We start from the raw sequence: 13,410 nt of genomic DNA, 5'->3' as shown, positions 1-13,410 counted from the left end.
AAACATGGCGCCGTACGAAGCCTTATATGGAAGAAAGTGTAGATCGCCGCTCTATTGGGACGAAGTTGGCGAACGACGAGTACTTGGACCTGATGCAGTTGAAAAAATGATTAAAATTGTTCGACAAATTCGTGAAAAGATCAAAGAAGCTCAGGACAGACAAAAGTCGTACGCGGATGTCCGACGAACCGACTTGCAATTCCAAGCCGGCGACAAAGTTTTCCTCTAAGTATCCCCGTCGAGAGGGATAACGCGTTTTGGTGTTAAGGGAAAGTTGAAACCGCAATTTATCGGGCCTTATGAAATTCTAGAAGGAGTAGGACACGTTGCGTACCGATTGGCGCTACCGCCAAGTCTCGAAAATGTTCATAACGTCTTTCACGTATCACAGTTGCAGAAATACGTGTTCGACCCAAAGCATGTGATTCATTACGAAGAAGTTGCGTTGAATTCCGACTTGAGCTACGAGGAGAGACCCCAAATGATCCTGGACCGAAAGGTTTAGAATTTGAGAAAATAAATCGAATGCTAGCGTAAAAGTGTTGTGGAGAAACCACGGGCACGAAGAGGACACGTGGGGAGCTTGAGGACAAGATGATAGAATTGTACCCTGAACTCTTCTCATGAAGGTACCAAATTTCGGGATGAAATTTCTTTTAAGAGTGGTAGGATGTAACGCCCCACTTTTTGAACCCAAATTTTTGAACGCTAAAATTTTGCATTAAATGTTTTAATGCCGTGAAGTATGTGGATTAATTGACGAGTGAATTAATTGCTTGATTTCTATGTGACCTAATTGTGCTTTGGAGTTAAGACTTGGTTTGAATAGTCAACATTGTTAGAGAAATGACGTGGCCATTGAATGGTCAATATCGTTGAAGACGGGACGAGAATGTGGAATAGTCAATCTTGTTGAATTATGATGTGACTGTTTGAATAATCGATGTGGGGTGACATATAAAGTGGTGAATTATTTTCTCAGGTTGAGTGAGATTAAATAGGATCATCAATAATTACCTTGCCCTTTTTATTTGAAATTTTCGGCCACTATTATTTATTGGAGAGTAATTCTATTTTTTTCTGGATTTAAATATTTGTTGGGATAATTATCCTAATTAAATCCAAAACCCGATTATTCTTTATTTCTCCATGAGAAATTCGACCCCTACCTTATTCCTAGGGAGATTTCGAAATTCCACTTATTTAAGGGAAGAATGAATTGTTTATTATATATTTTGATCCCTTATTTATTCCCTTCCATGAATAAATATAAATATTCTAGCAAATCTTACCATACCTGATGAGATCTTGCCATATCCTATTTTTATTAAGATTTGAGTTTAAATCCTTGTGGGAGAAGGAATAAAATCGCCTACTCCATATATTATTGGGAGTATTATTATTTTTATTCTGCTCCGTATTATTTTATTCTACTCCGTGAAATACCAAATTAAATCATAGGCTAATTAAATAGCCTAGATTTCGAATTCCTCCTAATTTTCTCTCCTAATTCACGCCAACTTCCATTCTTCCATATCTTTTCAAATCTTTAATTTATTTAATTAAATATTATATCTTGCACTCTATAAATAATAGAGAAACCCTAAACCTAAATCAAAAACTACACGCCTCTCTCTCCCAAATTCATGCCTCTCACTTCTCCCCCTCCCTCTCATTTTTTCTTCTATTTTTCTCCATGAATTCTTCATCTTTTGAGAAGAATTTAAGTTGAAGCCTCAAGAATTTTTGAAGAATCAAGATTATACTTTGTTTCTACCGATCGTTTCTATCAAGGGGAAACCACATTGAACCCTCATGCATATAGATCGAGTGAAAAAGGGGAAACCAATTGATGAATGGGGTGTGTGTGTGTGTGTGTCGGCGTGCGTGTGTGTGCGTGCTGTGTGTGTGCGTGTGATGTGTATTGAGGAACACTCATGCGTGACCTTGATTTGATGATAGATCTGGAGTTGTGTGTGAATAAATGGATATGAAGAGCATGTCTTGATTTTGAATGATAAGTATACAACGAATCGATGGGCAAAAGGGAAACGTTGGGGACATGCATGATTTTGGGTCAATGATTGAGACTGATTTGTGTTACACATAATTTAAAGGTGATAACTCGCGCTCTCAACGTGATAGCAAGGGGAAGAAAGTACTTAAGATCTAAGCAGACGAGGTGGGCTTTCTTTTAAATAAGGACGATGTCCTAAATATTTTATCGATAGGAATGAAATTGTGTTTATCATGCCTTATTTGATTTTAACGTGCCTATCTGATATGGCTTTATGCCATTATTATCTAAATCGAATTCGGGTCCTCGTAGGGCCGCATACCCTACTTGGACTAGTGTACACCTATGGTAGACCGTGTGCTAGCGTACGGGCTGGCCGGTCTAGTGACTTGGTTTGTGGCCACATTCTATGTCCTGTATTGGTAGATATGGTTAACGTCTATGGGAAAATGACTGATCAATCGACTTTTACAATGGGAAATGATTTTGAGTGCCTCGGGCCTTTCTAAAGCTAAACCCCGACGGTTACTTATGTATGGCATGATAAATAATACTTTTATTGAAAATGTTTTCGTCATGAGCCCACTGAGTATTATTATAGTACTCAGCCCTGCATGTGTTTTCCTTATGTGCAGGTTGAGCGGCGACGAGTGGTTGGTGGTGTTGAGCAAATTAATTAAATATATGAGACTGTCTTGAAACTCCGAGTGTCGTCGTGTCTTCACACATGACTTCACTTTTCTCTTGGATGCTTCCGCCAAAACATGATTACTCCTATCTTTGGGTTGATACTGAATCCATTGGATTCTTGTTTGGGATATTGAGACATGTTACGTTTTGGATTATTTTGAGCCTTGCCATTTTGACCTAAATTGTGATTGTCATTCTTCATTGGATTTCATTGCTAAAGCGTGACCTTCTTTTCTTATACTTAATTGTTCATTAAATATTTTGGTCAAACCTCTTTGATGAAACCCTAGCCTATTTTCCTTGTTACATTTAAGTTCGTTTACGTCGCGATCGCCGCCTTTATTATACCCTAGAAGGGCGGTCGTGACAGTCTGACCCAGTACGAACATGCATGTGCATGAGAATGACTCAGACTGATCAAGTGGACTCCATAAACCTAGTTTCATGTGAACTCCGAATTTGAGCGCTTCAAAACCTTATCTCACACTATTTTACTACCAACTAGTCTATCCTTATATCTTTCCACAGAATCATTAGGATTATTTTCACCTTGTAAATCCATTGCAATTAATAGGAGTTTTTCCCCCCGGAGGCAAAATAGTGGTATACCAAGTGTCAGTTCTAGAGAAGGCAAAAACCTCATCTTGCATTGCCTGTTGTCACTCTTTGTGTTGGGAGGCTTGGGTATATGTGTGTGGCGGGTTCATAAAAAGCTGGCATAAGAATAATGACACGCTTGGACAGAGTGAAGTAGGAAAATATTGGATAAGATGATGAAAGATGACACAAAATTGCATATGAAATTAGTAAGGTGAGCAGGTAGTTTTATGGACCTGCTAGTACTAGTAGTTGTGTGGGGTGAGAGAGGTTATTATTTGAGCTGAATCAATGTGGTCAGATGAATGATGAGAAGAGATAGAGGAGGGAATATCTTAAGCGGATTATTTTACTGAGGAGATTGAAAAATTAAAAGGAGATAAGTGTGTAAAAGGGAAAATATCTTCATGAAAAACCACATTTCTTGTAATTATTTCTAGCATAGATTTCAAATCAAGAAGTTTATACCCCTTATAATCAAAAGGATACCCAAGCAAAGCACAATGGCTCTAGATGATATTTTTCCCTACCCCTTTTCAAAGTAGAAGCATAATACAGGCAGGCCTATCACCTTAAAATGAAAGTATGATGGAGGTTTCTGGATAAATAGGCAAAAATGGGATTATATTATCTTGCAAAACTGATAAGGAGTTCTATTTATCAAGTAAAAATGGTGTTAAAGAATTGAGTAAGGACTATGCTAATATTAGATTTGCTTTGCAACAAAAAAGTCCACACAAATCTTGAGTTGTAACGGCCAGCGATCTCTAACGATAGAAAAAACATTGTATCTCATGACGTTGAGAGATGAGTTTAATAAATTAGTCTAAGTTCACGATTCGATAATTGCTGCAAGTTTCAATTCTTTAGGAAACAAACATTTTTATTTTAGGATCAAAAAATTATATTACATTATATTCAATATGTTCCATAAAAATATAAATTGTTTTTAAATATAAATTCTTTTTATTTTGGTCCATCCCTCAAAAACATAAACTTTCAAATTTTGAAAATTTTTCTCTCTAATGAGTGAGACATTTTCCATTTCTATCTCTCTCTCATACTTTATCAATTTTGAATTATATCTCATGTTGTTTCAAAAGTTTCTATTTTTTTGGGACGGACGGAGTAATTTTTGCCCCTACTGTTGCTCTAACAAATAGGTCGCACAGAGATTGAAAAGAAAGAGAGATAACAATGGTGATTGGAGACAGTACCTAGAGCACAAAGAGAGCAAGCTAATCTATTTTTTTTCCCATGTAGCGGCCTGATGCGTATTTTAGAGTATCTAAACCAGTTCACACAAGTTATCAAGTTTAACTAATTAACTCTAATAATACTACAAAATTGCAAGAATAAAACGTCTACTATAATCACCCACTTAATCCACTATCAAATTATCCTTTGAACAATTCTAATTCAATAGCATGCCAACAATCAAACATTCCTAAACTATGTTAAAGAGACAATAGCAAAGGAAAGAACAACAACACATTATTAGCCAAAAACATAGTGTATAAACATTAAGCACATTGTTGTTAACAAAACACATGAATTCAATGGTGTAGAAACATCCATACAAAGCCTAGATTACAACTTGGAGCGACGTAGAGAGTTTAACCTAAACATATGGTGGAATTTGCAATAAAAACCATAGGAATCATGCTCTCTTTGAGTGGAATTGGGATTCGGAGACGGATCGTTGGAATATTGGCCGGAATTTCTTCCTTCTCTTCTTTCTCCTCTCTTTCTCTCTTTTCTTCTCTCTTTTCTCATCCAAAATCTGTCTGGATATCGTCCTAAAACTGTCTCCAAACTATATGAAAACTGAATTCAACGGTTACTGCGTCTTCGTACCCGGCTGTGTGAATTATTGGGCATTAAATTCGCCCGACCGGTGGCTCTTTTTGAGGGCTCACTGGAATTTTTCCGACCGGTGAAATATTAGCCATGAAATTCATCCGGCTAGGTGGCTCTTTTCCAGCCTATTCTGGACTCGCGACGCAGACTGGGCAGTTTGTCAAACTGGGCAGTCTGCCAAATTGGGCATTTTCCACGACTTTCTTCAATGACCTTATTCTCCATCCGAGCTTTATTGCATGCCCCGTTTCACCATTCATTCCGCTTTCTACACCATAAAACATACTTTTGCGAGCATCAAACCATATAAATCACGTAGAGTAATGGGAATAAAGATATACTATTTGAACATCACAGCCTGCTTCAGAAAATAGAGCTGAAAAGAAGAACACATCTAACGACCGCTGACTAAGATCCAGTAGCTACGGAGGGCTCACCAACGACCGTTGAGCAAAGTGCAGCGGCTCGCTGGGAAAACGCAGCGCACAAAAATTGTCCTATTTTCTCTCAGAGACTTATCATACTAGGAAAAGGATATATCATATTATGGCACACTACTTGAATGCTATATATACCCCATCTAGCTTCATCAAAGGAACCTTTTGCTGCACATTTTCCAAGGCATAATATTTGAAAGGTCCTTCCACTGTTCATCGTTGTACAAGGAGTTTGAAGCGTGGATTCAAGAGAAGATCAAGGTTACGAGATTCAACCCTTGGGTTTTATTATCTTAGTTCTTATGTATTCAATATTTTTTCTACAAATTATGTCTTTAGATTATTCCATCATATGTAACTAACCTCATAGAATTCTAGGGATGTGTTAGTAACGACTTTGGTTTAACAGTTCCTACTTATTTAATACTTCCTACGTTCCATAAAAATATGGGCAATGAATATGGCATGAGAATTAAGACAAAATTAGAAAAGTAAGAAAGATGAAGAAAATTGTATGGTAAAGTGAGAGAGAAGAGGAGAATGATAGTTAAAGTAGAGGTATTGGATAGTGAGACCTACATTATTTAATTGATATAATTTTTAAAAAATGGAATGCATATATTTTTGTGAGACGGACGAAAATAGAAAGTACATATATTTTTATGGGACGGAGGGAGTATATAATAAAAATGAGATTTTAGATTTGAGATGGTTTTAATTGGTATCTTGTAATTTAGTTCCAATAGGTTTAAGTCCAATGAGTTCTCCTCTTTTCCAAGCTTTAGTTCATGCGTTAGAAATTTCATAGTTTAAGTTTTCTTGTATCTACTATATTCTCGTGCAACTATTATGATCTAATTCCTGTTTCAAGCTCACAAATTTCTCAAATCTCTGTTTTCGTCCTCATAATTCCAAAATGATCTCAAGCCTTACTGAAATTACAAGTACTTTGAGTTTCCTCGTATAAATAATTATTTCTCGTGCTTAAGATATAAATGTCCATTAATTAATTAAAGTCTGCTATGGACTTAATTAATTAACATCTTATTTATTCCAAGAGTGGACTCGGCAAGAAACACTTATATATTATTCATGGAATAATTAAATTCCAACCGGCCAGTATCGAATAATAAAACCTTGTTCGAGCTCCTCTTGGGGACATTATCAAACCAGACTCACCAGGAGCATGATTGAACATAATAGAAATCCTAGCACTGCTAGATATTAATTACCACTACTCAATATATCAGGATTATTGGTTTGTGAAAAACCCGCAGCATTTGATAAGTCAAAGTAATGCATAATTAATAACGTATACTCAAAGCTAAATATATTGATTAAGAAATGGTAGTTTATCAAGACCTAGTCTTTCAATATCATAAAGACATGTCTTGCTGTTAGATCCATTCAGTGTTATACCACACAAATGTCATCTTATTTCAATAAGGCTTAGAAATAATCGGGGTGACATTGCAACCTTTCGCGACAGGTAGCCTAAGCCTATCTTGGTTGTGAAATTCTTCTTTCTCTTTTACAAAGCATAGCATAGAACCGACTATAGTTACCTTAAAGTGGACGATGATCACAACTAGTCTACTAAGCAAAAGACTTAGGCTTTGTTTGCTTCTTATACATTTAAATGTTTATAAAATATCTTATAAATGCACAAGCAAACACAATGTAATAATAACATTGATTCTATTCGTGTGCGAAACTTTCTCGAGTAATACTGAATCAGATTAAAAATGGATTGTAGAGTTTTTCGTATACAAGCAAGATTCTATTCGGGCTCGAAACATAATTTTTCAGTATTCCTAGCCTAACAAATGTCTCATTTAGGGACCGTCCCCGTATAAATATACCATGATCTCTCATTTTTCATCAAAAAATACTCATCTATATCTATACATATATAAAAGGGGAGTTTTGGGAATATTTACAAAACTGTCATTTTAATTTAAAAATTATAATCTAATTAAAATTTTTCTTTGTTAATGAATTTAAGGGAGTTGATGGATACAAATAAATACTGTAGTATTACAGCACGTTTATTGAGAGAGAGACAGTTTTTACGTTTCAAAAACTCCATGAATTACCAGCCTCTTCTTCTTCACACACGTTTATGCCATTAATTTTTTATACTTCTTTCAACTTCTTTTCTCCTATAAATTCTGGTATAGCTTATGATAATGGATATGGATGACCGCTTGCAATTTGCAAAATCTCTTATAATCTGCGAGAAAGGATTGCTATGCGAGCGCAAGAATGGATTCGGTATTGTGATCAGTGACGTTAACATACTAGACATGGACGGTTTCAAGCTTCGATAGCATGTCAGCCTGGAAATGGATCTTGTAATGTGCCGAAGGAGGAGAACTATTTTCGGTTGCAATGTACATCTAATTTCGAATTATTTGATTTCCTTTTTTCTGTGATTTGTTTCCTACTTTGACATATTTTTGACTAAAAAATCGCTGTCAAATATCACAATGATCACCAAATCATCATTTCGCTTAATTATGCCTGTCATTTTACGAGATGATGGAAGAGGGGAACAAACCTCTAGGATAAATCATTTGAAAATAATATTTTACCTGCTTGAGAAAAAACAAGAAGATGAAAGACTCCTGAATGGTGCACATTATAAAATAAAATGAGCAACTATGGTTAAATACTTGAATGTATATATAGAGTATTAATTTATTTACCGTATGTTGTATTGGGTGGAATATTTATATGATATATTGAGAGAAAAACAGTGATAATAACATATTTAATAGATTAATTTACGTAAATTAATTATATGTAGATGACAATATTATTAATAGATTTTACTAAAACTGTACAATTTATTATTTAAATTGTATACAATTTTAGCATACTTTTTCTTTTATCTATCCTTATTTTTGCATGTTCTTTATTTATTTTTTTGTGTATTTTAAAGAAAATAAGAATCTATTACTATATAATTAAAAATTATTTATAAACTTGAATGTGTTTACAAGTTCAAGAATGATTGAAAAAAAATTAAAAATAATAAAATGTAATAAAAAGTTTATTAAATAAGCAATCTTTGAAATAATATTTCACTCAAATAAAAATAAACTAACAGGTACTGATAAATTTTTGTTGTAAAGAGCAATAATTTTTGGAACACTTTTTAAAAGTCTTGGTTGAGTTTTTAACAACACTATATAGTTTTTATATTTTTATTTATTCATGAATTAATTAAAACTAAATCAATTTTGTTAGTATTGGCCTGTGATAGCTAAATGTTTTCTTCAAAAATATCATTATTTCATACTCCAATTTTTATATTTTCCTTTTCTATTTTGCTTTTTCCTAAGTATTATAATACTTCTATTTTTTTAATAAATATACACTATAATAAGATATGAAAAAAATAAAAGAACAAAAAAAAGCTAAGTCAAAATAGTGCAGTTTTATAACTTTTGTCCATAATTGCATCGATTAAATTAAAGATGTATTAATAAATGGACATTAGAAAAATATAATGTAGATGATATTTACTTTTTAAAATTTGAACAAAGTATAAAAATAAATTATAACATTCGTGCACAGCACGAGCGTTACACTAGTTACATATAATTCATGAGAATATATGGGGTCGCTAAATTAGATATTTTCATTCTTATTTACAAAAGTTAGTAATCTCAAAACATTTAGATATGCTTGTTTTTCTAATGAAATCACTCTATGATAGTAGATGACAAAACACCGCTGTAAAACTTATTTGGCTCACAACATATTAAGGATTTGTAAAAATCCAATAATTGCGAAAAATTAGTACAAAACTCATTCTTATATTGAAACTTGTGTTAGTCTACTACTAAGTAGTTAGTATTTTTTATAGACAAAGATGTACCTCATTTATCCCTGAAAATTTATCCCATATTTCTATTTTAATTTGTCTCAAAAAATTTGTCGCAATTTGCTTTTATTACTCCATTCGTTCCATAGAAATAGGTCGAATTTTTTTTTCGTCCGTCCCATAAAAATAGTCCTTATCCATTAATAGAAACTTTATTTCTCATATTTTTCTACGTTAGTTCAACCATTTTTCCTCATCCTCTTTTACTTTACCAATTATGTAATTAAAACTCGTGTCATCCCCAATTGGCTTATTTCTATGGGACAGAGGGAGTATTTTTTAATAGTGGACCTCATATTCCACTAACTCATTTTCACTTACATTTTATTATAAAACTATATAAAAGTAGGACTCATATTCAACTAACTTTTTAAAATCAATTTCTACTACATTTCTCAAAACTCGTGCTTAATCATCACACAATAAATTTTATGAAACATAGGGAGTAAAAGCTTGGAGTGCTTATGAGTGAAAGAAGATACAATATACAAATTGATCCAAATAAGTTCATATTTGTCATCTACTATCAAGTGATTTCATAAAATATTTGAGTAAAATTCTAACTTTATCATTATATTTTCCTTGTACTACGGTCTCATTAAATGTCTCATATTTTTTTATTTGGATGGTTCTTAATAAATGCTCACTATTTTTTTACCCCAAATGTAATATATTATTCAGTCAAATCCATTACGATTACACTACGAATAAAAATTGGAACACAATGCAACCAATACTTGCTATCAGCTATAGAACCCGATGCCCGAGCAAGCATGTGAGCAACCTGATTCGCTGATCGCCTAACAAAACTCATAGAGGATCCAGATACCTCTTTCAAAAGCTGACGACAATCTTCTACAACTGCCCCAAAGATGCATTCATCCTTTTGTACCCCTGTCACCGCGAGAACTACCGTTTGGGCATTCATCTCAAACTCCATCTCCTTCCATCCCTCTCTTTTGACCCAACTCAACACCTCTCTCAAGCTAAGAAGCTCGACCATAGATGGGTCAGCCACCATTCCCACCTGTCCGCACATCACCGCTACCACCGTCCCTTCAGAATCTCGAACAACCGCCCACAACCTACTTTCCTTTGCCCCTGGAACACAGCAGCATCTATATTGCATTTTAGTACACACTTCTGCGGCTTTGATAAGGCTAATTTCATGCATAGGTCTAGGGGATAAATTCGAGGATTTACTGGGTCTAACACACGTTTTAAGCCAGGTGTGTAGAAGAATTTCACCAGGCCCAGGAAAAGAAGAGGACAATCACATGTCCGAGGAAACTGGCGAAGAAGTTAGCATTATGGAGGAAAATTGCAAGACGGAGGAAATCTCAGAGCCGAAGGGTAGAATGGAGATTTCTACGAAGGTTCTAGAAGATTAAGTCCGCGCCTATATAAAGGAGGAAGCATGCATTCTGGAGGGACCTTCTCGGTGGAGGCCACATTAACAGTCTGTGGCTCGAAGCTCACTTTTTCTTTTACACACTTGGGTTCTTTAGAGGGAAATTCTGGGGGTTTGCTTTCATTTTTCGCTTTCTCGTATTTCAGTTGGGTTGTAACACCGTCCTGTCGAGGGCGAAGAAACAAGTTCCATTTTATTTTCTCGTATTTTGTGGATTTCACCGACCTTCGCTGTTCGGAGCTCGACCCTCTGTTTTTACCGAATATTTTTGTGTTTAAGGCAAGTTTAATTTTCTGTCATGTCGTTGATGTTGATTTCTGATTTCATTTCTGTGATTATCTGAAGTTTGAGTTAGTTTACTTGTGTTGGATGCGTTTCGCAATTGTTCACTGAATCTGTGCAGAGTAATGGCTGGATCAGGTTGATCAGAGTTTGTTGCTGGTTGAATCGGAGGTTTGAATTTGGTGTTGTAGCTGAGTTGAGTGGAATCGTTTAAATTCGGAGTTGATCGGTTTAGATCTGTTAGATCGGAAGTTATGGAGTTGATGGAGGTTGTTGTTTGGTTCGGATCGCTTGGATCCGGAGTGGATTAAGCATCCGACGTGAATCCGAGCAGAGTTGGTTTAAATTTATGCCTAGCCTTCGTGTTTTCATTTCATTCCATCTAGTTTCCAACGACCCAACTTTTATATTCTGTTCGAATCTAGGTACGTGCTCCGTTTTCTTCATTTTCGTTTGTGATTCAGTTAAAAAAGGTACGTCGTTGTTAGTTAGAGTTTCAGTTTGTTATTTGCATCCTTTCTGCCGTACTTGCTAATTCTGGAATTATGGTCCCCACTGTTATATGCCTCCTGTCTGGTTCTATTAGGTAGCCGTTACACGATCGAGGAAGGGAATTTAATATCCCGTAGTCTATATGATGTTTGATCTCAGCATGTTTACAGTTTCCTAGGTCTAGTGTTTACATTCATTGCCTAGGTCTAGTAGTAGTTATACCTCAACCCAGTTTGCGTGGCAGCAGCCGCCTTTGTCAAGAGTCTCTAAACGCTTTCTTACGTGTCCATCTTCGTGGGATCGACCCCTGCTTCTCTATACTAATCTATAGTATTCGGGTTGAGGGATCTTTGAAGGGGAGTTTTGTGTGTACAACGACAGAGTATTCCGTGTTCCATTGAGTTCATAGACCAAGTGATCTAGTGGATTCATAGGACCTGGTATCTCGACCTAGCATAACGCATCGCATGTTCACAACACGAACACCCACATAAAAAAACAAAAAAATACCTACCTTCAAATGGCGCCGTTGCCGGGGATGGATGACGTAATTTGTGATTGTGTTTAGAGGATTTTGGCGTACATAGTTCTTAAATTTTTCTTTTTCTTTTATTTCTAATTTATGAGCAGGGGCTCACGGCTGGGATACTGTGGTAACTCATCTGAGTAGAGGAACGATCAGTTTATTGGGCAAGTCAAGAACATAGCATCTACGGTCACCACCAGATCGGGATTATCTACGGGAGATCCATTTCCGTTTGATTCGGAAAGGGAAGAGGATTGGAACTCTTCAGGAAGGGAGGATCCTAAATCATCTTCGGAAACAGGTACAGAGGAGGAAGAAACAGGGGACATGGCGAACATAATCTATCCAGATCCAGAGATCGGCTCGCTTACTGCTCATCTAGATGGAGAGCCAGCTCAAGCTATAGTGCTGAATCCGCGACAGAAGTCCATTGAGATAAAGACAAACGTGCTCGGCATCCTACCCACATTCTCTGGGCGAAGGAATGAGTGTTCGTATGAGTTCTTGAATGAATTCAGTAAATTATGTGGAATACAGAAAAGGCCGAATGAGGCGACTGAGAAGGATTATCGCCTGCGTGCGATTCCGTTTGCCTTGAAGGGGGAAGCCAACACATGGTTATTGAGGTTGCCCCCGGATTCTATCCGCACATGGAGGGCCTTCAAGTTGGAATTCTTAGATTATTTCTTCACGTCCAACAAGACGAATGCGCTGAAAAAAGAAATATTATAGTGTAAGCAGGATTACGACGAATCTTTGAGTCAGTATTGGTCGAGATTCAAGGGACTGTTGGATGCATGCCCGAATCACCGAATGATAGAGGCAGAGACCTACTCTCTGTTTTACGAAGGGGCGACCCCTGAGTCTAAGGACTTAATGAATTCCTCGAGTGGGGGGAATTTCACCAGGAAAAAAGGAAGTGAAGTAAGAGAGATTCTGGGGAAGTTGATCGACGCTAAGAAGGCATATGATAACCCCAGAAATGCAGTAAGGAGAGGATCGGTACAAACCAAAATGCAGGACCCGGCCCCAGTCAGCCGAGTTCTAAGCCACCAAGGAATCTTGATGAAATGGTGCACGAACTAATCAGTTCTCAGCAACACATGCAGAACAACTTACAGTCGAACAATGACGTAGTCCACAAGCTTAAGGATGCTCAGCAAAAACAAAAGGCGGCAATGGATATGTTAGCAAGACAGTTGTCAC

The sequence above is a fragment of the Salvia splendens genome, chromosome 22 (assembly GCF_004379255.2).
Source record: "Salvia splendens isolate huo1 chromosome 22, SspV2, whole genome shotgun sequence".
NCBI classification, from domain to species: Eukaryota; Viridiplantae; Streptophyta; class Magnoliopsida; order Lamiales; family Lamiaceae; genus Salvia; species Salvia splendens.
The sequence above is the reverse complement of the archived record's forward strand: the minus strand, read 5'-3'. Positions refer to the sequence as shown.